Source organism: Pelophylax lessonae (assembly GCF_965119305.1).
Source record: "Pelophylax lessonae genome assembly, chromosome: 4".
NCBI classification, from domain to species: Eukaryota; Metazoa; Chordata; class Amphibia; order Anura; family Ranidae; genus Pelophylax; species Pelophylax lessonae.
The window spans coordinates 461957252-461983535 of NC_138771.1; the positions used below are offsets into that span (position 1 = coordinate 461957252).

General features: G+C 43.8%; 1 long non-coding RNA gene across 2 annotated transcripts; it reads right to left on the minus strand.

Moving 5' to 3' along the window:
• Positions 1–646: 646 nt before the first annotated feature.
• On the minus strand, positions 647–25774 carry LOC309555088. Of its 2 annotated transcripts, none has more exons than XR_014225250.1 (5): positions 25713–25774; positions 21306–21359; positions 21054–21172; positions 8112–8159; positions 647–817 (listed from the first exon to the last, which is right to left on the minus strand). It is a non-coding gene; the product is annotated as an uncharacterized lncRNA (long non-coding RNA). The 2 variants fall into 2 exon arrangements; XR_014225251.1 differs by having other exon boundaries at positions 21306–21362; positions 25713–25762.
• Positions 25775–26284: the final 510 nt, after the last annotated feature.

Here is a 26284-nt window from a genome sequence, read left to right on the forward strand (position 1 = left end):
AAAAAAAGGATGTCAATTTCATTTGGGTACAGCGTCGCACGACCGCGCAATTTTCCATTAAAGTCACGCAGTGCCGAATCGCAAAAGAGGCCCTGGTCTTTGAGCAGCCAAATCCTCCGGGGCTTAAGTGGTTAATAAAGTGGTTGCAACACCATTTTTTTATTTATAATAAAAGAGGATTATATTTACCTGCTCTGTGTAATGGTATTTCACAGAGCAGTCCCTTACCTCATCTTCCGAAGTCCCATTGTTTGGCCATGTCCACTCCCCCCCCCCCCCTTCATGTGCCTCCCTAACCTCGCTGTGTGCTATGCAGGCATGCTCCTGAGCTGGGCTGTGTGTCTATAGACACACACAGCATGGCTCGGCCACACACTCCACTGCCTCCTCACAGAATTTGACTGACAGCAGCAGTAGCCAATGGCTCCAACTGCTGCCGGAGTCTCTTGTGAGTTTAGGAAGAGGGAACAGATGAGCTGCAGCTGGATACAGTGCTGGATCAATAGAGAACTCAGATAAGTTTTTAGGGAGGGGGGCAGGGAATGGATTAGGTCAAAAACATTTTAACTTTAAAACCACTTTAACTATAGCTGTCTATGAAGCCACATTAAAATTCTTCAACAGAAAAATGATACTGACAACAAACTTCTCAGAATTAAAGTATTCATTTTTTATTAAGAACCTCGTAACAGCTGCAAATAGAGCACAATATAAAACAGAGGTAAAATACATATGCAATAAAACAAGAGTTACATTTCAAAAGGTAAGGGCCAGTGCCGTGATGCTATTTTTTGTCCTTCTTTTTCTTCTTTTCACACTATGGATTAAAAAATGAATAGGTTTTAGAAAAAAAACACAGATACACATTCAATCGTACTTGTATTTACTTTTATCAACAATATGGCTGTTGAATATCCATTAGATTGTCTCCTGATAGGGCAAATAGGGGTGGATTAGAAGTAGTAATGTCTATTGATATCTATGGACATCTATCAGATCTCTATCATTTCTTTCATGGACAATAATACACTGCTCAAAAAAAATAAAGGAACACTTTAAAAACACATATTCAAAGGAACACTTTAAAAACACAGATTTCAATGGGGAAAAATATCATGCTGGATAACTATACAAATATGGACAGGGTAATGTGTTAGGAAGGAAAAAATGCAACATTCTTTAAGGGAAATGAAAATGATTAACCTACAGAGGGCTGAATTTAAAGACACTGCGAAAATCAAAGTGAAAAAATAATGCAGCAGGCTAGTAGATTTTGCTGAAATTTCATTGCAGCAACTCAAAATGGCACTCAGTAGTTTGTATGGCCTCCCTGTGCTTGTATGCATGCCAGAAAAGGTTGAGGCATGCTCCTAATGAGATGACAGATGGTGTCCTGAGGTATTTCCTCCCAGATCTGGACCATGGCATCACTGAACTCCTGAACAGACTGAGGTTCAACCTGGTGGCGTCGGATGGACCAAAACATAATGTCCCAGAGGTGTTCTAAGATTTAGGTCAGGCGAGCGTGGTGGCCATTCAATGGTAAAAAAAAACTTCATCCTCCAGGAACTGGCTGCATACTGTCGCCACATGGGACCGGTCATTTTTGTGCACCAGAAGGAACCCAGGACCCACTGAACCAGTGTAGGGTCTGAAATGGGTCCCAGGATTTTATCCCGATACCTATTGGCAGTCAGGGTGCCATTGTCTAGTCTGTAAAGGTCTGTGCGTCCTACCATGGATATGCCTCCCCAGACCATCACTGACCCACCATCAAACCGGTCATGCTGAACAATGTTACAGGCAGCATAAAATTCTCCACGGCTTCTCCATACCCTTTCACACCTGTCACATATGCTCAGGGTGAACCTGCTCTCATCTGTGAAAAGCACAGGGCTCAAGTGGCGGACCTGCCAATTCTGGTGTTCAATGTCAAATGCTAATCGAGCTCCACAGTGCCGGGAAGTGAGCACAGTGCCCACTAGAGGACGTCGGGCCTTCAGGCCACCCTCATGAAGTCGGTTTCTGATTGTTTAGTCAGAGACATTCACACCAGTGGCCTGCTGGAGGGCATTTTGCGGTGCTCATCCTATTCCTCCTTGCACAAAGGAGCAGATACTGGTCCTGCTGATGAGTTAAAGACCTTCTATGACCCTGTCCAGCTCTCCTAGAGTAACTACCTGTTTCCTGGAATCTCCTCCATGCTCTTGAGACTGTGCTGGGAGACACAGCAAACCTTCTGGCAATGGCACGTGCCATTCTGGAGGAGTTGGACTACCTGTGCAACCTCTATAGGGTCCAGATATCGCCTCATGCTACCAGTAGTTATACTGTCAGTAGCCTCTACCTGTTAAACTATTCCTGTTTTGGAGGTTGTCTCATTGTTGTCCATCTAGTGCACCTGTTAATTTCAATAACACCAAAGCAGCTGAAACTGATTAACAACCCCCTCTGCTACTTAACTGACCAGATCAATATCCCAGGAGTTTAATTGACTTGATTCTATACTCATTTTTTTTGAGCAGTGTATATACTAGAAGTTTTGCCTTCTATATGTTTTTGTGAACAGTTTTGAAATGTTTGACTTTTTTTTTTATTAGATACCAAAATACTAGGCTGTTAACTTATTGATTGCCAGTATAGCAATTCCAAATTCCCCAAAAGATTACCACACAATCGCAATAGCAGAAAATCTTCTTTATTTTAGTACAGCTAACAGGCCTACACACTTTTAAAGCAGAACTAAACTCTAGTTTTAAAAAACAAATCGTAGCAGGTAGGATTTTATGCCTACTTTATGTCTCTTCTACATAAAACTGCCTGCTATCATTGTACAATCACATCATCTGTTCCAGGAAAAAGTAACTCCCGTGTGCATGCACGCATTGGGCATCCACATAACTTTTTTCAGGGGGGGCAACATTTTAAGGTCACCCATGCTCCGCCCCTTTTCAACAATGTAATGAAGGGGAGGGGCTTAGTCATAATTATTTTCAGTATTTATTTTTAAAGAGAAAACGGCAGCATTTATTTTTAAAGCATTTGTTAACCCAAAGAAAAAAATGATCCTTGAGTGCTTTGCTGTGTAATTTGGCCCCTTCTATCACCTAAAATACTTGGCTGATCCTGCCTGGCTATGTCCTCCCCTCTGTAAACTAATCACAGTATACCATGGCTGCTGAGCCCTGATGCTGTGGTCAGTTTTCGTGTCTCCTATAGTCATAATTATTTTCAGTATTTATTTTTAAAGAGAAAACGGCAGCATTTATTTTTAAAGCATTTGTTAACCCAAAGAAAAAAATGATCCATGAGTGCTTTGCTGTGAAATTTGGCCCCTTCTATCACCTAAAATACTTGGCTGATCCTGCCTGGCTATGTCCTCACCTCTGTAAACTGACCACGGTATGCCATGGCTGCTGAGCCCTGATGCTGTGGTCAGTTTTCGTGTCTCCGTCATCCACAGCCCTCCTGTCCTCCTCTGTCCTCTCTCCCCCCCCCCCTCTGCCTGCATATCTGCTCCTGTGTCAGTGCCCGCCCCCTCCTCTCCTGCTGTAGTTTTATTTAAAGTTTCATATCCTGTCTAAAGTCTGTTTAATAACCCTGTGTGCCCCTGTGTCTGTGTTTTATAAAAATAAGCCATTCTTTACAAGTTTTCAGAGTGCCACTAGCCGCTCACGTGACCCTTCGCCTCTCTCCCTCCTCCCGACTGACATTAGTGAGGAATCCTTGGACCCACCCGCTGCAGGCAGCTGTCAGAGGGGGAGAGGAGAGAGCCAACGGGTCACGTGAGCGGCGCTCGGCCCTCTGAAGACTGGTAAAGAACGGCTTATTTTTTTAAAACACAGACACACAGGATTATTAAACAGACTAGACAGGATGGTATGAAGTGGCTTAACAACCACTTGAAAGGGGAAGTTGAGATTCCAGGGGGGGGGGCATTTCCCCCCCCCCCTGCCCCTTCCTGTGGACGCCCATGCTGATGCATGAGAGTTACATCATTCCTGGTTAGCCAATAGAGAAGACATGAAGAAGCATGAAGATTCAGGACATAGAAGATGGCAGCAAGGGCAATTAAGCAATGAGGGAGAGCATGGACCTAATCTCAATAGAGGGGGGGAATTAGGCCTTTCATATTGTGCATGTATTCTGTGCATACTTCCACATTATCGCAAGAGCTCTGGGGACCTGTAGCGGCATATCTTCTTTAAGTATTTTGCACTGCTCTTAGAGTTTGCTAAAAGACTCTATGGGAAAGGGGTGGGAGCAGCGCAAAATTCATAAGAGCTTGTATTTCTGTTTATGGTACTAATTAAATAAATAATACATTGCTACAATATGTCAATTGCACCACATACCCTAAACTTTAAAGAATATGTGCACCCTCACCTTGTAAAATATAAATGCAAAACAAAACGTGTGTGTGTGTGTGTGTGTACTATATATGTATATATACAGTGGGTATAGAAAAGAATCATCTCCTTTTAAAATATTCACATTTTGTTGCTTTTCAGCCTGAAAACACTGACACATGTTTTGTTTTATCCAGCTCTGTTTACTTAGTGCAACCTTTAAGGCTCCATTCACACTACCGCGATTTGTCAGCCTGACAAGTCGAGGTCCCTCGCGGTCCACTGACTGGTACAGGACCCGTTCTAATAGGAGTGACACAAGTCGCTCCGACTTAGAAAAAGGGTCCTGTACTACTTTGGGGCGACCGCGGAGCGACTTGCATAGACATTCATTATATGAAGTCCGTGCAAGTCGCGCCGAAGTCGCGGTGCATAGGCCTTCACAGGTTCCCCCCGAAGTCGTGCATAAGTCGTGCCGCTGCAGTGTGAATGCGGTCTAACATCCAAGTGAAAGAAATAACGCCAACATGTCAGAAAAAAAAACATTTAAAAAACGTAATCACTGAGTTGGAAAAAGGATCACCCCCTTGTGTCAGTATTTTGTTGAACCACCTTTTGCTTTAATTATAGTCTCTAGTCTGTTTGGATATGTCTCTACTAACTTTTCACATCTAGACTTTGCAATATTTGCCCACTCATCTTTGCAGAACTGCTCAAATTCAGGTAAATTTGATGGTGACTGTTTGTGAACTGCAGTCTTCAAGTCATTCCACAGATTTTTAATGGAGTTTAAGTCTGGGTTCTGACTAGGCCATGCAAGGACATTCACCTTTATCTCCTTCAACCACTGTGTGGTCACTTTTGCTGTGTGCTTTGAGTCATTGTCATGTTGGAAGGTAAACCTTCTTCCCATTGACAACTTTCTGGCAGAGCAGCAGATTTTCCTCAAGAGTTGATGGTATTTTGCCCCATCCATTTTTCTTCTATCCTGACAAGTGCTCCAGTCCCTGTTGCAGAGAAACATCCACATAACAGGATATTACCACCTCCATGTTTTACTGTAGGAATGGTGTTATTTGGATGGTGAGCTGTATTGGATTTCCGCCAAACATATGATTTGGTGTTGAGGCCAAATAATTCAATTTTAGTCTGACCACACTACCTTTTTCCATGTGGCCTCAGAATCTTCAAGGTGTGTTTAAGGTGGCCAGATGAGACTAACATTCAACAGTGGTTGAAGGAAAAAAAAGTCATTGTTCTTGTATGGCCTAGTCCGAGCCCAGACTTAAACCCCATTGAAAATCTGTGGAATGACTTGAAGACTGCAGTCCACAAACAGTCACCATTACATATAACTAAACTTGAGCAGTTCTGCAAAGAGTGGGCAATTATTGAAAAGTCTAGATGTGCAAAGTTAGTAGAGACATATCCCAACAGACTATAGGATGTAATTAAATCAAAATGTGGTCCAACAAAATACTGACATGGGGTTGGTGATCCTTTTTCCAAGTCAGTGATTCTGTTTTTGTTTTTTTTCTGACATGTTGGTGTTATACAGTGTATTGTTAATCTCCAGTTTTTTGTCCACATTCTGGGACAGAAATCTTTGCTTACTGTTGCTCTTTGACCCTGATGTGCTTTCTTTTATTGCCTTTTCTTTCTTTCTTTTTTTTTCTGAACACACCCAGTTATGCTAACATTAACTTTATTTGAGATATTTAGGATTGAATTCCACTTACCCTCATGTACTATATTAACCTTTAAGAGGTAGAGTTCTACCTGAACAACATGGGAGAAGTCAATGATCACCGGGCACAGGGTCGCCTCCTCACACCTAATTTAAACCTCTAATTGCCATACTACCGTTTCACAATGACAACAATCATGGGTTTAAGTCAGGTGGTGAGGAGGCAACATATCGCCTTCTCACTACCTGTCAAACACACTTGGAACTGTCAAACTCACTTAGAGAAGCAGCAGTACCTGGTGCATTTGTAAATGAGCCCTTAGTTGTATTCAGCAGAGGCACACTTAGGAGCGCGTTCGCACACAAAGTTGGGGTGGGAGCCCCCCACTACTCTCCCCACTATACAGTATTAAAATAAAGAAGATTTTCTGCCATCTTGATTGTTCTTTTTTGGATGTTTGGAATAATTACTGTACTGTACACAATATTCCAACAACCATGTTTAGGTATACATTAAAATAGCCATAGGAACATAATGCATATGTACAGTGCCTTGAGAAAGTATTCATACCCCTTGAAATATTCCACATTTTGTCATGTTACAACCAAAAACATAAATGAGTCAATACTATGTAGAACCACCTTTCGTTGCAATTACAGCTGCAAGTCTTTTTGGGTATGTCTCTACCAGCTTTGTACATCTAGAGAGTGACATTTTTGCCCATTCTTCTTTGCAAAATAGCTCAAACTCTATCAGATTGGATAGAGAGCGTCTGTGAACAGCAATTTCCAAGTCTTGCCACAGATTTTTAATTGCATTTAGGTCTGGATTTTGACGGGAGCCATTCTAACACATCAATATGCTTTGATCTAAACCATTCCATTGTAGCTCTGGCTGTATGGTTAGGGTTGTTGTCGTGCCAGAAGGTGAACCTCTGCCCCAGTCTCAAATCTTCTGCAGACTCCAACAGGTTTTCTTCTAAGATTGCCTTGTATTTGGCTCCATACACCTTCCCATCAACTCTGACCAGTTTCCCTGGAAAAGCATCCCCACAACATGATGCTGTCACCACTATGTTTCACGGTGGGGATGATGTGTTCAGGGTGCTGTGCAGTGTTCGTTTTCTGCCACACATAGTGTTTTGCTTTTAGGACAAAAAGTTCAATTTTGGTCTTATCTGACCACAGAGCACCTTCTTTCACATTTGCTGTGTCCCCCACATGGCTTCTCGCAAACTGCAAACAGGACTTCTTGTGGCTTTCTTTCAACAATGGCTTTCTTCTTGCCACTCTTCCATAAAAGCCAGATTTGTAGAGTGCATGACTAATAGTTGTCCTGTGGACAGATTCTCCCACCTGAGCCGTAGATCTCTGCAGCTCCTCTAGAATTACCATGGGCCTCTTGGCTGCTTCTCTTATGAATGCTCTCCTTGCACGGCCTGTCAGTTTAGGTAGATGGCCATGTCTTGGTAGTTTGCAGTTGTGCCATACTTTTTCCATTTTTGGGTGATGGATTGAACAGTGCTCCGTGAGATGTTCAAACCTTGGGAATTTTTTTTTATAATCTAACCCTGCTTTAAACTTCTCCACAACTTCGTCCTTGACCTGTCTGGTGTGTTCCTTGGCCTTCATAATGCTGTTAGTTCACGAAGGTTCTCTAACAAACTTCTGAGAGCTTCACAGAAGAGCTGTATTTATACTGAGATTAAATTACACACAGGTGAACTCTATTTACCATTTAGGTGACTTTTGAAGGCAATTGGTTCCACAAGATTTTAGTTCAAGGTATCAGAGTAAAGGGGGCTGAATGCACACCACACTTTTCAGATATTTATTTGTAAAAAATGTTGAAAACCATTTATCATTTTTATTCCACTTCACAATTATATGCCACTTTGTGTTGGTCTATTACATAAAATCGCAATAAAATAGACTTACATTTTTGGTTGTAACGTGACAAAATGTGGAAAATGTCAAGGGGTGTGAATACTTTTTCAAGGCACTGTAGCTATCAGGTAGTCATTGAGCAGACAGCACAAACCAATATCATATCACTATCTATATTAGAGTCTTACATCAGAGCCGCTGTCAGAGCTGGAACTGCTGCCTGATTTGTCTCCTTCCTGGGGATAAAAAGACGAAATTTAAGTCAGATATCATTACTGAAAAATACTGAAGAAAAAAAAATTGGATTCATATTACTGCTTTTGCTCTATCACATTACCCTTTGCTGCTCTCCATTTAAATTATTCTGACCAGCCAGGAGACACAACACTAAAATCTAAAGCCGGCCATACACTAGTGGATTTTCAAACAAATCTTTGTAAGAACATTCAATCGAAAATTTTCGAATGAGATTCTAACAGTATATGGCGAGCTTGAAAAATCCTAATTAAATTATAATTAAAAGGAAACGAATGCTTTCATACATGAAATCTTGCATAAAACATCTATTTAAAAAGGTAGAGATGAATTTCTGGTAGAAATAAAAAAGTTGTTTATATAAATAATAAATAAATAAATAATTACATTTAAATAAATAAAAATAAGTAAATATATTTTTACATACTAACATGTAGCTGAAAGATGCCCATAAAAAAAAAAACGCCTGCAACAACACACCTGGGCGTTTTTGTTGCAGGCGTTTTTTTGGGCGTCTTTGGAGGCAGGCATAACATCTGAACTTCTGTATAGGGGTATATATACACACACACACTTATATGTATATATACACATACACACATATAGATGTGATAGGAGCGAAGCCCTATGGCTGCAAATTATTTCAATAGCGCAGGCATAGGGTTCTGCTACTTTCACACCTATATATGTGTATATATACATACATGTGTGTGTGTGTGTGTATATATACCCCTACACAGAAGTTCAGATGTCATGCCTGTCTCCAAAGATGTCCACAAAAAAGCCCAATAAACGCCTGAAACAAAAACGGCCAGGTGTGAAAATAGCGAAGCCACTATCCTGCTCTACTGCAATTCTAATACAAACGATCTTTTTTCTATGGCGGTCACCCTGACATGGAAGGGTTTGGTCACCCTGCCATAGCAGTCAGAGTCAGTTAACCCTACACTACACTATGGTCACCCTGACATGGAAGAGTTCGGTCACCCTGGCATAGCACAGTCAGTTCACCCTACACTACATTACGGTCACCCTGACATGGAAGAGTTCGGTCATCCTGGCATAGCAGAGTCAGTTCACACTACACTACGGTCACCCTGACATGGAAGAGTTCGGTCACCCTGGCATAGCAGAGTCAGTTCACCCTACACTACACTACAGTCACCCTGACACCTAACACTTTCCCTACAGAAACTAGATTATTAAATCTAACTATAGTGGAAAATAGTACCTTAACTACACTAGATATCCCTTTCCTCACACTAATAATTGCTAAATGACACTTTTGAAGCAGGAGTAACAGAACTGCTTCCACTCTCTTCCACATCCCTGTATTACAATGCTAGAGATTTGGCGGGGCTATCTTATATACTGGGGGGCGTATTCACTACTGATTGGCCTCTGGACCCCCTAGTCACTCCAATCACATTCCTAGCATCCCCCTGCCCCCTCAATTGGCTTTTACTGATGGTTCTGGTCCAATCAGGGGCTATTAAAGCCCAGTTCCTGTCCCATTGCATTTTGGTTGGTTCTGGTTGCCGAATTCCAAACTTTTTCAGCAAAAAGTTCAGAATTCGGCCGAATTTCGAACAGTCAATGTTCGGGTCGAACCGATGGTCGACCCGAACCGTTCGATCATCCCTAGTGAAGATTGGGCCTCTGATGTGAAAGGAGAGGTTTGATGAGATAGGGGGGATGTGAAGATGTGAAGGTAGGACTTCTGACATTAATTCATTTAAATTGTACTCATTAATTTATTAAACAGAGTATTTTTTGGCCCATGAACATTTGTAAATTATACAATGGGGTCTCTGGACTAAAAAGTTTGGAGACAACTGGTCTATGGGACTAAAAGGGAGGGACAATCCATCATTTTGTAATGAAAACACAGCAGACATGCTTCCAATGGGAACATGTGTTTCAGGGACAACTGACAAGGGGATATTCCCTCACTATGGAAAGATTTTCACACACTTCCTTTTGTGTCTGCAGGACAGGAAGTGAAATGGGATCTCCCTAGTAGGACAAAGATAGTAAAAAAAAAAAAAAAAACACCACAGGAGTTTTATTCCTTTTTGCACTATAAAAAAATAGAAAATATTAGAATTTAGGTATACTTTAAAGGAAATGACAAGGGAAGCACAGTGCCTAAGGGGTTATCCCTTCCATCTAGCAACACTAGGGTTGTGGGTTCAAGTCCCAACCATGGCACTACCTGCCTGGAGTTTGCATGTTCTCCATGTGACTGTGTGGGTTTCTTCCCATACTCCAAAGAGATGCTGGTAGATTTACTGGCTGCCATCTAAATTGGGCCTAGTACAGTGGTGATCGAAAGTTTGGCCACCCCAGGTAAAAATTTGTATTAATGTGCATAAAGAAGCCAAGGAAAGATGGAAAAATCTCCAAAAGGCATCAAATAACAGGTTAGACATTCTTATAATATGTCAACAAAAGTTATATTTTCTTTCCATCATTGACACTTTCAAAATAACAGAAAACAAAAAAATGGCGTCTGCAAAAGTTTGGGCACCCTGCAGAGATAATATCGTGTACTGCCCCCTTTGGCAAGTATCACAGCTTGTAAACGCTTTTTGTAGCCAGCCAAGAGTCTTTCAATTCTTCAAAAACAGAAAAAGGAAGAACAAGGGCACCAAGTCATGAATGGGAATAAACAAATGACAATTTATTGCAGCAACTTACATGTAAAAACAGGAGATCCAGAGGACAATCATATGGATGTAGATCCGCAGTTCCCACAATGGGACCAGTAGAAGTTCAACAGATCAAGAAACTGACATCACGGTCCTATGCTGTGTAGCGATAAACAGTTCCAGCTGCCGGCCAATGCTGCAAGTAACGTGGGCTCCCTGGATGGACAGCCCTCCACGCTCTGTCTAGCCCTCTGATCACTGTCGGACTCCGTGGAGGAACCGACAGGTTACACATGCCACTTCCGGTTCCGGGTCAGCATCCCCACCGGCTCTGCTGTACAACGGACACTTGTGAGGCTGCCCAACCAGGGAGCCCACGTCACTTGCAGCATTGGCCGGCAGCTGGAACTGTTTATCGCTACACAGCATAGGACCGTGATGTCAGTTTCTTGATCTGTTGAACTTCTACTGGTCCCACTGTGGGAACTGCGGATCTACATCCATATGATTGTCCTCTGGATCTCCTGTTTTTACATGTAAGTTGCTGCAATAAATTGTCATTTGTTTATTCCCATTCATGACTTGGCGCCCTTGTTCTTCCTTTTTCTGTTTTTGCTGTATGCTTGGAGGGATTCCCTACCTCTGGAGGAGCTGTCTGTCATCATACATCCTTTACACCCTGATTTGGACTTTATGACTTCCCACCAGAAGGAACTGTCATCATTGTGACCACCACACGCTTGAAGAAGGACTCTGTCTACAGATGAGTTCATGCATCCTTGCCAATGTCTTATTTGTCCCCTTCCTTTCATTAACTCAATTTATTCTTATTGATTTATTTATTCTACCATCTAGGGGTTTTTTTTTTTTTTATTGTGGAACAGTGAGCGCTGACTCACTGACTTAGGTCAGTTATTTTGTTCACAGTCTTTCAATTCTTGTTTGAGGTATCTTTGCCCATTCTTCCTTACAAAAGTCTTCCAGTTCTTTGAGATTTCTGGGCTGTCTGCCGCGCACTGCTCTTTTAAGGTCTATCCATAGATTTTCAATTATGTTGAGGTCAGGAGATTGTGAAGGCCATGGCAAAACCTTCAGTTTACGCCTCTTGATGTAATCCCCCGTGGATTTTGAGGTGTGTTTAGGATCATTATCCATTTGTAGAAGCCATCCTCTCTTTAACTTCAGCTTTTTCACAGATGGCATCAAGTTACCATCCAAAATTTGCTGAAATTTCATTGAATCCGTTTTTCCGTCTATACTTGTGGGATGTTCCCTGTGCCACTGGCTGCAATACAACCCCAAAGCATGATTGATCCACCCCCATGCTTAACAGTTTGACAGAGGTTCTTTTCATTTAATTCTGTGCCCCTTCTTCTCCAAACGTACCTTTGCTCATTCTGGCCAAAAAGTTCAATTTTAACCTCATCGGTCCACAGAACTTGTTTCCAAAATGCATCAGGCTTGTCTATATGTTCATTTGCAAAGTTCAAACACTGCTTTTTGTGGTGAGGACGTAGAAAAGGTTTTCTTCTGATGACTCTTCCATGAAGACCATATTTGTACAAGTATCTCTTTATAGTGGAATAGTGTACCACAACTCCAGTGTCTGCCAGATCTTTCTGGAGGGATCGTGCAGTCAAACGTGGGTTTTGAATTGTTTTTCTCACAATCCTGCGAGCTGTTCTGTCTGATATTTTTCTTGGTCTTCCAGATCTTGCTTTAACTTTCACTGTTCCTGATGACTTCCATTTCTTAATTACATTCCGAACAGGGAATATTGACATCTGAAAACGCTTTGCTATCTTCTTATAGCCTTCTCCAGCTTTTTGAGCATCAACTATTTTCAGTTTTCTAGACAGCTGCTTTGAAGATCCCATGGTGCTGATTGTTGGGGGAAAGGTCAGATGAGTCTGGGCATTTAAAACCTTTGAGATGACTTCCGGTTCCGGCGCCGCATGGAGTAGTTGAGCACTACTCAGCTCCCGCGGCGTGGCTCCAAAAAACGGCATAAAAAGCCGGCCCAGCACCTCCAGCCTGCCCCATCGGCACTCCATCTGCCTTCCGAACCCCCCCGGCCCCGGCACAGCCCCTCCGTTTGCTCCGCCATGGAACGCTTCTTAGAAAAAGCGGCGGCGCAACCTCCGCCGGGCACGGCCCAAATCGAGGCCGCGGTCGCGGCCTACTCCGCGAAAACGCCTGCTCCAGCTGCCATGGACACCTCCCAGCAGCCCGAGGAGAGCTCGCAGCCGACCTCTGCCATATCCTCCACAGCTGCGGACCCTTCCACGGACCGGATCGCTCAGGCAGTGGTCGCCCTGCTCACCCCCACCATCAAAGCTTCAGTGGAACAAGCGGTGGCTGCCGGCATGGCCTGCATCAGAAAAGAGCTGGAGTCTCACTCCCGTCGCCTAAATGAAGCTGAAGGTAGAATCTCCAGCATAGAAGACGAAATTTACCAAATGCAGGGAACGGAACAATCCCAGGATAAACTCAATAGGGTGATAATGGACAAGCTTGAGGATTTGGAGAACCGATCCAGGCGGAGCAACCTTCGGTTCATAGGGATCCCGGAATCTGTTGCCCCCTCGGCTATCCCTGAGCTGTGTGCACGCAAAATACCGGCTGCCCTGGGCCTACAAGGTATATGTGTGGTGGAACGGGCGCACAGGATGGGACTCTACTCTGAGGAGCGGAAGATCATACGGCAATTTCCGTAAGCATACCCTCCACAAACTGGAGTAGATCAACCTGTTTATTACATGTCGCTTATAATTCTCTCAGCCCTTAATGTTTTACTGTTCTCCTCTCTATGCTCCGCATCTTGTGCCATGGCAGCGCCTAGTTCTGTTCGTTCATCGCGACCCGGGTCTCACTCCAGATGCGTTCGTTTATAGGGCCTGATCCGCCCCGGTCGTATCTGGAGTCACGCTTGGGGAGCTGCGCTCTATTGCACACATATGCGGAAAAAAGTGAAGTTGATGCTATTGTTTTGCTATGTTTCTCTGTTCTGTAGATGTTGCTCCTTCCAGTTATCCCTTCCCTTCTCCCCTGGGCCTCCCCCCCCCCCCAACGGTCGTCACCCCTTGAGCTCTAGACGGCACTTGGAGCTTCTTTCATTTAACTCTGTAGCTTCCCCCACCTTACTCTGGCATAACTATATCATATTTTTGGGCATGATGTACCATCACTGTCTAACACATCGACCATTTTTGTATGACAAATGACGCTGATATCCTGGAACGTTAAGGGACTCAGATCCCCGGCGAAGAGGATGAAAGTCCTGCGGCATTTAAAACGCCTCCGGGCGGACATAGCTCTTCTCCAGGAATAGCACCTTCCGGCGGCGGATATGCACCGCATGGAAAAGCTTTGGGTGGGTAAGGTGATAGGATCAGCGGCAGTGGGCCGCAAGGCTGGTGTCCTCATTCTTTTCCACAAGCGGCTCTCAGTGGAAATCCTGGCTGTGGATACGGATGAGGAAGGCCGATATGTCTCTGCACACGTTCGCATCAACAGTAGGGAATTAGTCATATCCAACGTGTATGCCCCTAATGTATTTGACCAGTCCTTTTACTCGTCGCTATCGACGCGGGCCCTAACACTGCCACAGACCCCACGACTACTGGGGGGCGATTTTAATGCGGTTATGGATGTAGTTATGGACAAATCCTTGCACCCTCAATCATCCCGCTCCCGCACTATGGAATCTCCTACTCCCCTGACCACTCTTGTAGACTCATTATCACTGATTGACGTGTGGCGACATTTCCACCCAACAGACCGTGAATATACCTTTTATTCTCACCCTCGCAAGACCTTCACTAGGATCGACTATTTCTTCTGCTCTGATTCTCTCCTCCCCCTGATACAAGACGCAAATATTCACGATATGGCTATCTCTGACCACTCTCCCCTAGCCCTGTCCATTGACCTCGCAGGCTCCCCGACGGTCCCACTTATTTGGCGATTCCCCTCCTTTTTGGCTAAAAATCATGACTTCCAGTCTTATCTCGAGCGTGAATGGCAAAATTACTCGGCGGCTAATGCGGCGCACTCCTCCTCCCCACATCTATTTTGGGAAGCGGGCAAAGCCTTCCTAAGGGGCCGCATAATTTCGTATGCGGCAGCGTACAAGAGACATGCCAAAAGCGGTTACAAGGCAGCGAGCGAACGTTTACACGCGGCACACAGGCACCTACTTCTCACGAACACCCCCAAGGCCACAGAAGCTTGGCTTCTGGCTAAGAAAGCTTTTGATGACTGGGCAGAAAAGGTGGAACGCATCCACACTGCCCACCTGGCTGCGTCCTTGCACAGGTTCGGCAATAAAGCGGGCAAGATGTTGGCGAGCATGTGTAAGGGTCGGCCTTCTCCCACACACATAGGCTCTCTTCGGGATCCCTCTGGCTTGGTAGACTCTTCTCCCCTAGGCGTGCAGCGCATCATGAGAGATTTCTACTCTTCGTTATATGGGCAGGAAGACGTAGAGGAAACGGCGGGCGATATGTTTCTGTCAAACACGGGGCTTCCTCTTATTGACCCTGCACAATTGCGTATGCTGAACGCTCCGATATCGGCGGAAGAAATCACACAAACGATACGACACCTAGCGGCTAACAAATCTCCTGGTCCTGACGGTCTCACAGGGGAATTTTACAAATCTGCTATGACATGCTTGGTCCCTACATTGGTTGCCGTCTACTCCCATATTTGGGACGGGGGGCCTTACCTGCCGACCGGTAACCAGGCTATTATTAAATTGCTTGCAAAAAAAGGGAAGGACCCTCTGGAACCAGGATCGTACCGCCCTATATCGCTACTCAACCTCGACGTTAAAATTCTATCAAAAATTGTTGCCTCGCGCCTGGCGCTCATCATGCCCACTCTAATTCACCCAGCCCAATCCGGTTTCACCAAAGGACGTTCGGCTACGGCGAATATCCGGAAGGTGTTACTGGTGCTAGAACAAGCCCGCATTCATCCCGACAAAGACCTGGCCATAGTAACGCTAGACGCCGAAAAGGCATTCGACAATGTGAACTTCAACTGGCTACGGCGGGTCCTGGACACTATGGGGTTCAAGGGCCCATTCGTGCACCTGGTTACCTCTATGTACACCTCTCCGACTGCTAGACTGTGTTTGGGTGGATCCATGACGGACGATTTTAGACTGTACAAAGGAACGCGTCAGGGGTGCCCCCTATCCCCGCTGCTCTTTAATTTGGCGATGGAACCCTTGTCGCGTTACTTTTCCACCAAGGCGCCCTTACACGGTGTCTGTGTAGGGGACCGGGAACTCCGGATCTCCCTATTTGCTGACGATGTGCTTCTCTTCACCTCTCAACCCGCTGACGACATACCCACGATAGTTTCTACCTTTGACGCCTTCAGGAAATGTTCGGGCCTTAAAATAAATTATTCTAAGAGCGAAATCCTCCCCCTGGGGTCTAACGTACAACGTGCGTGGGAACGTAATTCCCCCTTTAAGATTGCACCTCACGCTATCACTTACCTAGGTATAAAAATCGGAAGGACGCCTGCATCAATCTACACCCTTAATTACCCCCCGCTATTCGCCAAAATTAAAGGGGAACTGGAAAACTGGAAGGATCTACCGCTGTCTCTCTTGGGGAGATGCCATTTGGTTAAGATGGTCAGCTTTGCACGCATACTGTACTTTTTGCAAACCTTACCATTACTGATCAAACACAAGGACGCACAGGAGCTCTCCAGAGCCTTTTCTCGTTTCCTGTGGAGAGGGAAGAGGCCTCGCATATCCTCCAAAAAGCTAAGCCTCCCCAGGCGAGACGCAGGTATCAATTTTCCTGACATACGACTGTATAATTTGTCATGCTTGCTGAGGGTGGCTTTGGACTGGATATCTCGGGCGTCACAATTCTCGAACTATGAGTTGGAGTCCCAGATGTCCAAGCCTTTCGACCTGGCAGCCCTTCTCCATGTCAGATGGGTTCAATTCCCTCCCGACCTGTGACATAGCTTGCTCCTGAGGGACACGGTTATAGCGTGGAGGGAGATACGCAAGCTGCTAAAACTACCACTGTATTTCTCCAAATTTATGCCGATCCGGGGCAACCCGGCTTTTCCCCCTGGTATGGATCACACGGTCTAAAATCATTGGAACTTGAAAGGTCTGGTCACCTTCGCCCAGCTCTGCAACACCCAAACTGGTCTCTTACTCCCTATTTCGGACACCTCCAAGATTTATGACTTGTCTGCATCGGACCATTTCTACTTGGCACAATGTCGTCATTTCATCCGCACCACCTCGCCCAAACCTGATCAGGGATTCTAGCCGTCACTTGTGGACTCTCTTATAGCTTCTGGCAAATACACCATTTCTGACGTGTATAAACCCCTCTTACACTCGTGCCCACCGGCGATCTTTACATCATCCGCAAAGAACTGGCTCAAAGACTTTCCTGGAGAGGACACCCTACCAAAGATCATAAGTGGTCTTCGGACTACTCTTGAACTCACCCCTAACTCTATCTGGAAGGAAACGCAACTTAAGATCTTTCATAGAGCACATATTCCGTTCCTCTCAGATAATACGATCCCGGATGCTCACAAATGTCCTTTTTGCCTAATTGAACGCCCGTCCCTCTGTCACAAGTTTTGGGACTGTCCTTCTATTACGTCATTTTGGGATAGGGTGCTCGCCTACATTGAAACCGTCACCAAACTGATTGTCCCAAAAGACCCTCTTCTCCTGCTGTTTGGCTACTGGGACAAACGCCTGCAAAAATGGTCAAGCACATCAGACGTTTCCCCTCGTCTCTGGATCCTTACCACTCTACTAATTGCCAGGCGACTGATCCTGAAACATTGGATTACAAGTACCCCCCCCCCCCCCCTTGTATCCATGCTACAGCCAGAGCTAACCACACTCCTTTCCATTGACCGCATCAACATGGACAATGTGTCCCCCTCTGCCACTGGTCTCTTCCACGCCAAGTGGAACGTCTTCCTCAAGCACATGTCAAAAACCTCGGACGACCCCCCCCCCCCCCCCTGTTGATTTTGCCTTTGCATTCACTATGAGTGACTCCACAATCCCCGCCACCTATGCCAACCTGGGACTCATGTAATGTCTGGCCATTGAGTTCTGGCCACCCCCCCCTTTCCACTCTTCCTCTCCCCTCCTGCTGGATCCTTCCAATCACTGTTGCATTTTGCTATGTACAATTCTTGTGTATACCTGTTGTATTATCTGACTTGTTAAATTGTCGAAAAATTTTAAATAAAAAAAAAAAAAAAAAAAACCTTTGAGATTGACATCACCTGGTCTTCCCAGACGACAATTGAGAACAATCCATGACACTGGCAGGTCTCAGAGTTGCAAAGGGGGCAGTGCATGCAATAAATTCTGCAGGGTGCCCAAACTTTTGCAGACGCCATTTTTTTTGTTTTCTGTAATTTTGAAAGTGTCAATGGTGGAAATAAAATCTAACTTTTGTTGACATATTATAAGAATGTCTAATCTGTAATTTGATGCCTTTTCGAGATTTTCCCATCTTTCCTTGGCTTCTTTATGCACATTAATACAAGTTTTTACCTGGGGTGCCCAAACGTTCGATCATCACTGTATGTCTATGTTTGAATGTGAGATAAGGACCTTAGATTGTAAGCTTCCTGAGGGCAGGGAGTGATGTGAATGTATAATGTATAATAAAATATGTAAAGCACTTTATAAATTGTTGGCACTATATAAGTACATGCAAAAAACAACTAGGGTATAAAAAACAACACTTCCCCTGCTACCACAATATTACCTGTCTCATATATAAGCTTATGGAAAGTTGTGCAGAAACAGGGTTCAGAGGCTGGGAGATCCACAAGCATTTCAGTCCACTTACAGGACCACCAAAGGGTGATGAGTGGGTGGTTCAGTTGTTAGGTGAACTGGGCAATGGCACCATTAGATTATGTTCAACCCATATCCTTAATGGTGTACACTTTTGTTTGTAAAGCTTCTACGTACAACTCATAAGGCTTTTGTCACACATTCTATCCTGATGGTGGCAACAACACACCAGTGACAGGATCAATAAAAATTGCAGAGATAATACTCACCTACTTACTTACATGTATTGCCAGCGAGAGAGTGATGGCTCACCCATCCAGCTAGTGAGGGAGGGACACATGGAAGCAGTTTTTTTTTTCTACCCTGCTTTGTAATCCTTTTACTGGCAAATTATAAGACACTAGCATGACATGGCCCTAAAGTGTTACTAAACCCAGGACCCTTCATTCGCCATAACTGGTCTCCCACAGTACATAAAACATGAAAATACAATTATTTTAGTAAATATAAACTGCCTTTTCCCATCAGCAGTATATAGCAGTCTTGCGACTTCTATCAGTGTCTGGCCGAACACTGGTTAACACTTGTGGAGGAGTTTTCATTCTGCTCTGACTGTCCTATGAGGCTGCATGACTCCTGACCCTCTGTCTGGACAGTGCTGATTGGCCCTGCTCTGATCACATGCACCCACCCAAAAAAAAAAAAATGTCTCAAGCTATACACATCAAACTGAGTGCCTCCTAGGGCTCTGTACTATTAGCAGATGGCTTGGGGACAGTAAAAGAATGGGAGGATCACACAGCCATTTTACACAATGCAGAGGATTAACCCTTTAGGTTCCACAGTGAGTAAAACAAGCATGCTTTACTGCATATACAGACTGATTTACTGTTGTGGGTTTAGTAACACTTTAACCACTTGCCGACCGCCGTACGACTATTTACTGCGGCCGTCGGCCTCTACTGGGCAAAGCAACTTAGGGCTACGTTGCTTGCCCACGAGCCATTAGCGCGCTAATATAAACAAAGCCGCCTGTCATTCTCCCTGGTGTAACTGCAGAGACTATACGATCCTGCTATGTAGGATCGTATGTCTCTGTGGTTACATCACAAGCCACGCCCCCCCCACAGTTAGAATCACGCCCCTAGGGATACATTTAACCCACTGATCACCAATAAAGTCAACCCCTTCCCTGCCAGTGTCATTTTTACAGTAACAGTGCATATTTATAGCACTGATTACTGTAGTAATGTCACTGGTACCCCCAAAAGTGTCAAAAATGTCAGTCAAGGGTCCGATCTGTCTGCCGCAATGTCGCAGTCCCGCAAAAAAAATCGCAGATCGCCACCATTACTAGTTTAAAAAAAACTATAAAAATTACATAAATCTTTCCCGTAGTTAGTAAACGCAATGACTTTTGCGCAAACCAATCAAAATATTATTTTTTACACCAAAAATATGTAGCAAAAAACAAATTGGCCTAAAATGTTAAAAATTTTAGATTTTTAACATTTTTTGGGGGGAATTTCATATAAAAAAATGTGAAAAATATTGTTATTTTTTCAAAATTGTCTCTCTTTTTTTGTTTATAGCACAAAAAGTAAAAATCACACAGGTGATCAAATACCACCAAAAGAAAGCTCTTATTTGTGGGAAAAAAGGGATTTCATTTGGGTACAGCATCGCACGACCGCGCAATTGTCCGTTAAAGTCAGGCAGTGCCGAATCGCAAAATAGGCCCTGGTCTTTGAGCAGCCAAATTCTCCGGGGCTTAAGTGGTTAATGCCCACCTCTGGGTTTATTTCCCCTGGAGGCCAACTATGCTGCATGATTTTATTTTGCACATATATATATATATATATATATATATATATATATATACACACACACACACACACATACATGTTGCACTGTGTAATTTTCCCCTCAGGAGGTGAGTGTGTTCCACAATGATGAAGAAAATGGTGCTACCCTTTGCATCATTGCGCTGGAAATAAAGGGAACAATAAATAGTGACAACAACCCTCAGGATGTAGGCCCATGATGCCCTGTATGCACACTGTGTCCTCTCTCTTCCAGACTGAATGACACTGGCCATCATTTAATTCTGAAGAACGAGGACATCTTGTGGCAAAAACTGAGTATTGCGGGGGCAGCAGTAAAGGCGAATATTGTAACCAGATCATTTTTTTAAGCATCTAGGGACTTTTTTTTTTTTGCTAGTCAAACAAATGCTTAGTGTTGAGCTATAATGTACAGTATTTATTATCTGTAATCTAGGCAACTGAATAAAACTGATAAATTATACCTGTATAATATTCTAATTTCATCTACCCAATACCATACAGTAAAAGTCATCTTGAAACACATCAATAAAAAGCCCAGTTTGAAATTCGTACCTTTTTCTCCTTCTTTTTCTTCTCCTTTTTATCCTTTTTGTGATGCTTTTCATCTTTGTCTTTTTCCTTATGCTTGTCCTTATCCTCATGCTTGTCCTTATCATCACCCTTCCCAAAAACTACATTATTAATCAGAAGATGATCAAAATCCACATTACAGATCACATCCTTAAATATCTAAAATATTGTCTTTTACTGAATTTTAGAATAATGTAAATATATGTTGAAAGCTATACTTACATTTCATAACACCAGACATTTTTATGGAGTGCACAGGTTCCGCAGATTTATGAATCCTTTGTTTTACTCCTAATAAAAATGAATACAATTTTTTTAGTGCAACAGATTGTATTTCTGTGTGTCTGATCATTAGATAACATCAATCCTCAATATCTAGAGAAAAACGTTTCTAGTTTTTAGCTTCGGTTATTGTAGGGTTAAAACCCCTGTCAGTTTTTTTTTTTTTTGTCTGTGCCCAACAGAAACAAAAAGTGAAAGGAAAGCTTTCCAAAGTGAGGTTCTCTCTTAGGACAGTTGTCACCTTAACAACTGTCCTACTTGTAAGATTTCCTCTATATTCCTTTTTCAGGTGTCAACCCAAAACAAAATTTAATTTTTGCCATCCATGTCCCATTTTAGAGATTTTCCTTTACTTCCTGTCCTGCAGACATAAATAGAAGTGAGAAAAAATATCTCCAAAACGAGGGATTATTATCTTTGTCACTAGAACAGCTTTGGAAGATTTTCTCGCTGTTCTTATAAAAACTCAAAATTCTTCCCTTTTAGCCATAGAAAGGATCAATCTTACTAGTGGACGAGTAGGTATTAAAAACGGTGGCTTTACATACACATTAAAGAACAATGCAGCGTGGCAATTTTTTCTTTTTTCAACCCTATATTACAGATCATATGAAATAATAGGTTCATTTCTCCTCCCCTTTGTTTAAAAGTGCAACAATTCTTTAGGAGTTTGTATGGCTAAAACTTTTTTTCTTTTTTCTTTTTTTTTTAATGTTAATGGGAATAGTTCAAATTTGAAAGTAGAACTATAGGCAAAACATTTTTCTTAATTTTGGATAGAGTAAGGGAGGGTTATAACTGGGGATAGCCCGATATGGTTTTTTAGGGCCGATTCCGATATTTTGGTCACAACGTATAGGTATCGGCTGATATTTTGTACATTTAAAGTTTTGAAAAATAAAGACAATTTTTGACACAAATCTGGTACTGAACATTTTAATTTTTGTTTAATGCTTAATTCCTGGCTTGTTGGCACCCTGTGGTGGGTGACTGGCTGGCACCCTGTGGTGGGTGGCTAGCTGGCTGGCACCCTGTGGTGGGTGGCTGGCTTGTTGGCACCCTGTGGTGGGTGACTGGCTGGCACCCTGTGGTGGGTGGCTAGCTGGCTGGCACCCTGTGGTGGGTGGCTGGCTTGCTGGCACCCTGTGGTGGATGGCTGACTGGCACCCTGTGGTGGGTGGGTGGCTGGCTGGCACCCTGTCTGTGGGTGGCTGGCTGTCTGGCACCCTGTGGTGGGTGGCTGGCTGTCTGGCACCCTGTGGTGGGTGGGTGGCTGGCTGGCACCCTGTGGTAGGTGGGTGGCTGGAACAGGGGCTGTGGGTGGCTGGCTGGTACAGGGCCTGTGGGTGACTGGCTGGCTGGCTGGTACAGTGCCTGTGGCTGGCTGATACAGGGCCAGTGGGTGGCTGGCTGGCTCACTGGTACAGTGCCTGTGGCTGGTACAGAGCCTGTGGATGTGAGTGGCTGGCTGAAACCGGGCTGCTGTGGGTGGGTGTATTGCTGTGATACACTCCCGCAAGACCAGTAATGACTCCAGAAGAGGCTGTCCAAGGCGAGGGAGGCAGCATAAGAAGGCAGAATGACGTCACAAAATCGGCAATATCGGCCAGTTCCGGAGCCGATACCAGTATATCAGGAAAAGTGCATATCGACCCCCGATATTTCAGCCTTACCGATAATCAGTCTATCCCTAGTTATAACCCCTGTAAGGTTTATTTTTGCTATATGTGTCCCATTGGGGATATTTACCTTCACTTTCTGTCCCATAGGTAAACTGGAAGTAAGAAGAAATTCTTGCAAAATAAGGCAATCTCTTGGGGACCCCCAGGTCACGAGAAATAGAGGGGAAACCTTCCAATGGGGAAACTATTACTTTTCTGGACATAACTCAAAATTTGGGATTTTCTTTTACTTTCACTGATAATGGTAAACAGGACAAATAGAGAGGGGGAATACCCTTAATGGGGGCACATACAGCAATATAAAACCTGACAGGTGTTCTAATCCACCTCCCTTTTATCCAAAACTAAAAAAAAAGGTTTTACATTTAGTTATACTTTAATTAGGTTATATTGCTGCATATGGCCAACAGAGATTTCCCAATATTTTCTTTCCTGGAAAGGAAATCTCCCAAAAAAGTAAAGTAAAATTCCCATCTTAGTTGTCATTGGAACATCGGATAATTTTGCCTCACATCTTGCTTTGGTGACTGCTCTCAGATTTTGGATTTCCATTCCTATTACTTTCTGTTTCTCATTAGGTAGATTTTCCTTATTTTCCTTTCCTGTAGATACAAAGGAAAAGGAAATCTCTCCAAAGTGGGGGAAATCCTCTTTTAAGACATTTGCCACTGTCGCCCATTAGAAGACAAATAAATGGTTTACAGCTGAATTCCAGGCAGATATATAGGATGCACTCTGGAAAATGTAAAAGTCCCATGCTACAAGGGTAAACTTCTCATTTTGTATAGGGGAGAGGGGAAGCACTTTAACTCACCTGATACCCCTGGCAGTTGGCGCTCCCTCATGTTCCGGCGGTGGACTGTTCCTCGGTGTTGCTATGGACCCTACATTGGTCTTCATTACATCAGGAACTTAGACTGGTGGAGCATGAGGGAGAAGACACTGCAGGGACTGGTCTAGCAGAGCAGAGGATTGGGTAAGTAGATTTTCTTTTCTATGTCCTCTAGATCTAAATGAGAAATTAACCTTTGTAGTGCTGGAGCAGCTCCACTGCAAGGGATCATTTTAAAGTTTCCCAGATTTTGGGCTTTAATGCATCTCTTTAATCTTGAATTAAATTGATTTGATTTTTTCCCCATGCAAGCAGTGTAAGCACCTGAATTTGACAACCACTTGCCATCTCTCCATGCACACTGGACTTAAAGAATAGTTCCATTTTGGGGGGAACAAAAAATTTAAAGTCAGCAGCTACAAATACAGTAGCTGCTGACTTTTAATATAAGGACCAGTGGCAGCTGGTACTTGATAATTTGGGGGAGGGGGCAAATCCATTGCCCCTCTCCCAGCGGGACGGATAGACTGATGGCCGGCAGGCAAATACACCCCCCCCCCCCCCAGTGGGATGGCCGGACAGACAGCCAGCATTCTTACCTCCTCCGGCCGTGCGTCTCCTCCCTCTTCCAGGCCAATGGGCAGTAAAATCGCTTCTCTTTTCAGCCAAGCAGGACAGAGGTCTCACGACCCGCTTCCCGATTGGCTGGTAGGAGAATCAGTGTGATAATTGCGAATATTTATTCGCTATTGTCATACAACTGGGTGGGCTCAGGTCGCCCCGAGCCCACCCTTTTTTGAAGCCTATTAGAGCCTCTCGCTCTAATCAGATGCTTAAAAAAAAAAAAAAAAAAAAAAACCCTATTGGAATCCATGCATCTGGCGCCCTGCATGTAGTTTAGGGGGCCAGATGCATGGATGGGGAGGGCGGCACCCCTGCTCCCCCAAGGGACGGGCTGCCACTGATAAGGAAATTTACCTGTCCAGGGAACCCGTGATGTCAGCACCACGAGCCGATCCATCCATCGAATCCAGGTGCAGGCGCTAGCATCTTCACTAGGGGAAACCTTGTGTGCCTGTGTGTCTCCCAGAAGGCAGCAGGGGGGAAGGAGAAGGTGCCAGAATTTTCGTAGATCGCCACACAACAATTGCGGGATCGGGTACCAGGTTTTGACAGGTATCAGCTCCCTTTTGGGTGGAGCTCCGCTTCAAAAAGAAATTCCAGTTCCCTTGGCAGAAAAAAAAAAATCTCAAATAGAGCGTTTTTAGGAGAGTTTAGCATTTTCTTCTGCCAGAAAGCTCCAATCAGAAACGCAAACCAGAAGGGGTTTTTTTTTTCCTGCCTCTAAACGCTGAGCTTGAAAATTGTCTCTAATCCTCCTAATGTGCATGGACTCATAGGATAGCAAAACACAAAACTCCTGCAGAAGCAGCAATGTTTTAAGGACTTTGCATATTATTTTTATATATACTGTGATTCTGTACTTCAACAATGCTGACCATCAGACTAAGGGTGTCAGTGGGGAAATCTCTGAAATAAAGGAATATTGCAGCAAAAGTTGTTTTTATTTTATCATGTACTGTTTGGGCTTTTCATTTTACCTTGTTATTTTTTTAGGCCGGATTAATGCTTTAGTCTTCCTTGCCAGAACACCATCAGCAATAAAAACTTACCAGAAAGTCTAATCCTTCCCTAATCCATCCAAAATTACAAATAAATAAGTTTTACTTTAAATTAACAAACACTTTAAACCTTACTGAAGGACACACAGTGGAAAACAATCCATTTCTATCAGTATATAACATACAGTATGCAGTACAAAAAGGAAGAAAATGTAATAGTTACCTGTCACAGTGATGGCTGTAGATGGTCTGTCTACTTTGCAGCTAGTACACAGAAAACATCAGCAGTACATATTAAAAGCTGGGATGGGTGGATACTGTACAACAGCCAACACCCATCAAAACCGGTAATATTACAATGACAAAGAGCTCCCTTCTATATCTATGAATTGTCTTTCTAAAGCAGTGTTTCTCAACCCCTCTTTAGTAAAGGCACCCTTTACTTCGTATCCGGCATACTGATTTCTGCTTACATATTTGTTTCACAGCTAAGCTTCTAACCCAGGCATGTCCAAAGTCCGGCCCGTGGGTCGCTTTAATAGGGCCCCACAGGTCATTTGGAAAAATCCATTGTTGTGGCCCCTGTGAATCCCCGAACGCTGCTCAGGACCCCTGGGATCTCTGGATCTTTCAACACCGCAGGACTGCACGTATGCCATATTAGTTCTTTTACCATCCTCTTATAAATGCTACTGTTTTGAAGGACTTATACTCAAAATGATGGTCCTTCCTGGCCCACTGCATCCAATTTCAGTTTTTCCTGTTATTTGTGAATACACTATTGTTAACAACCAC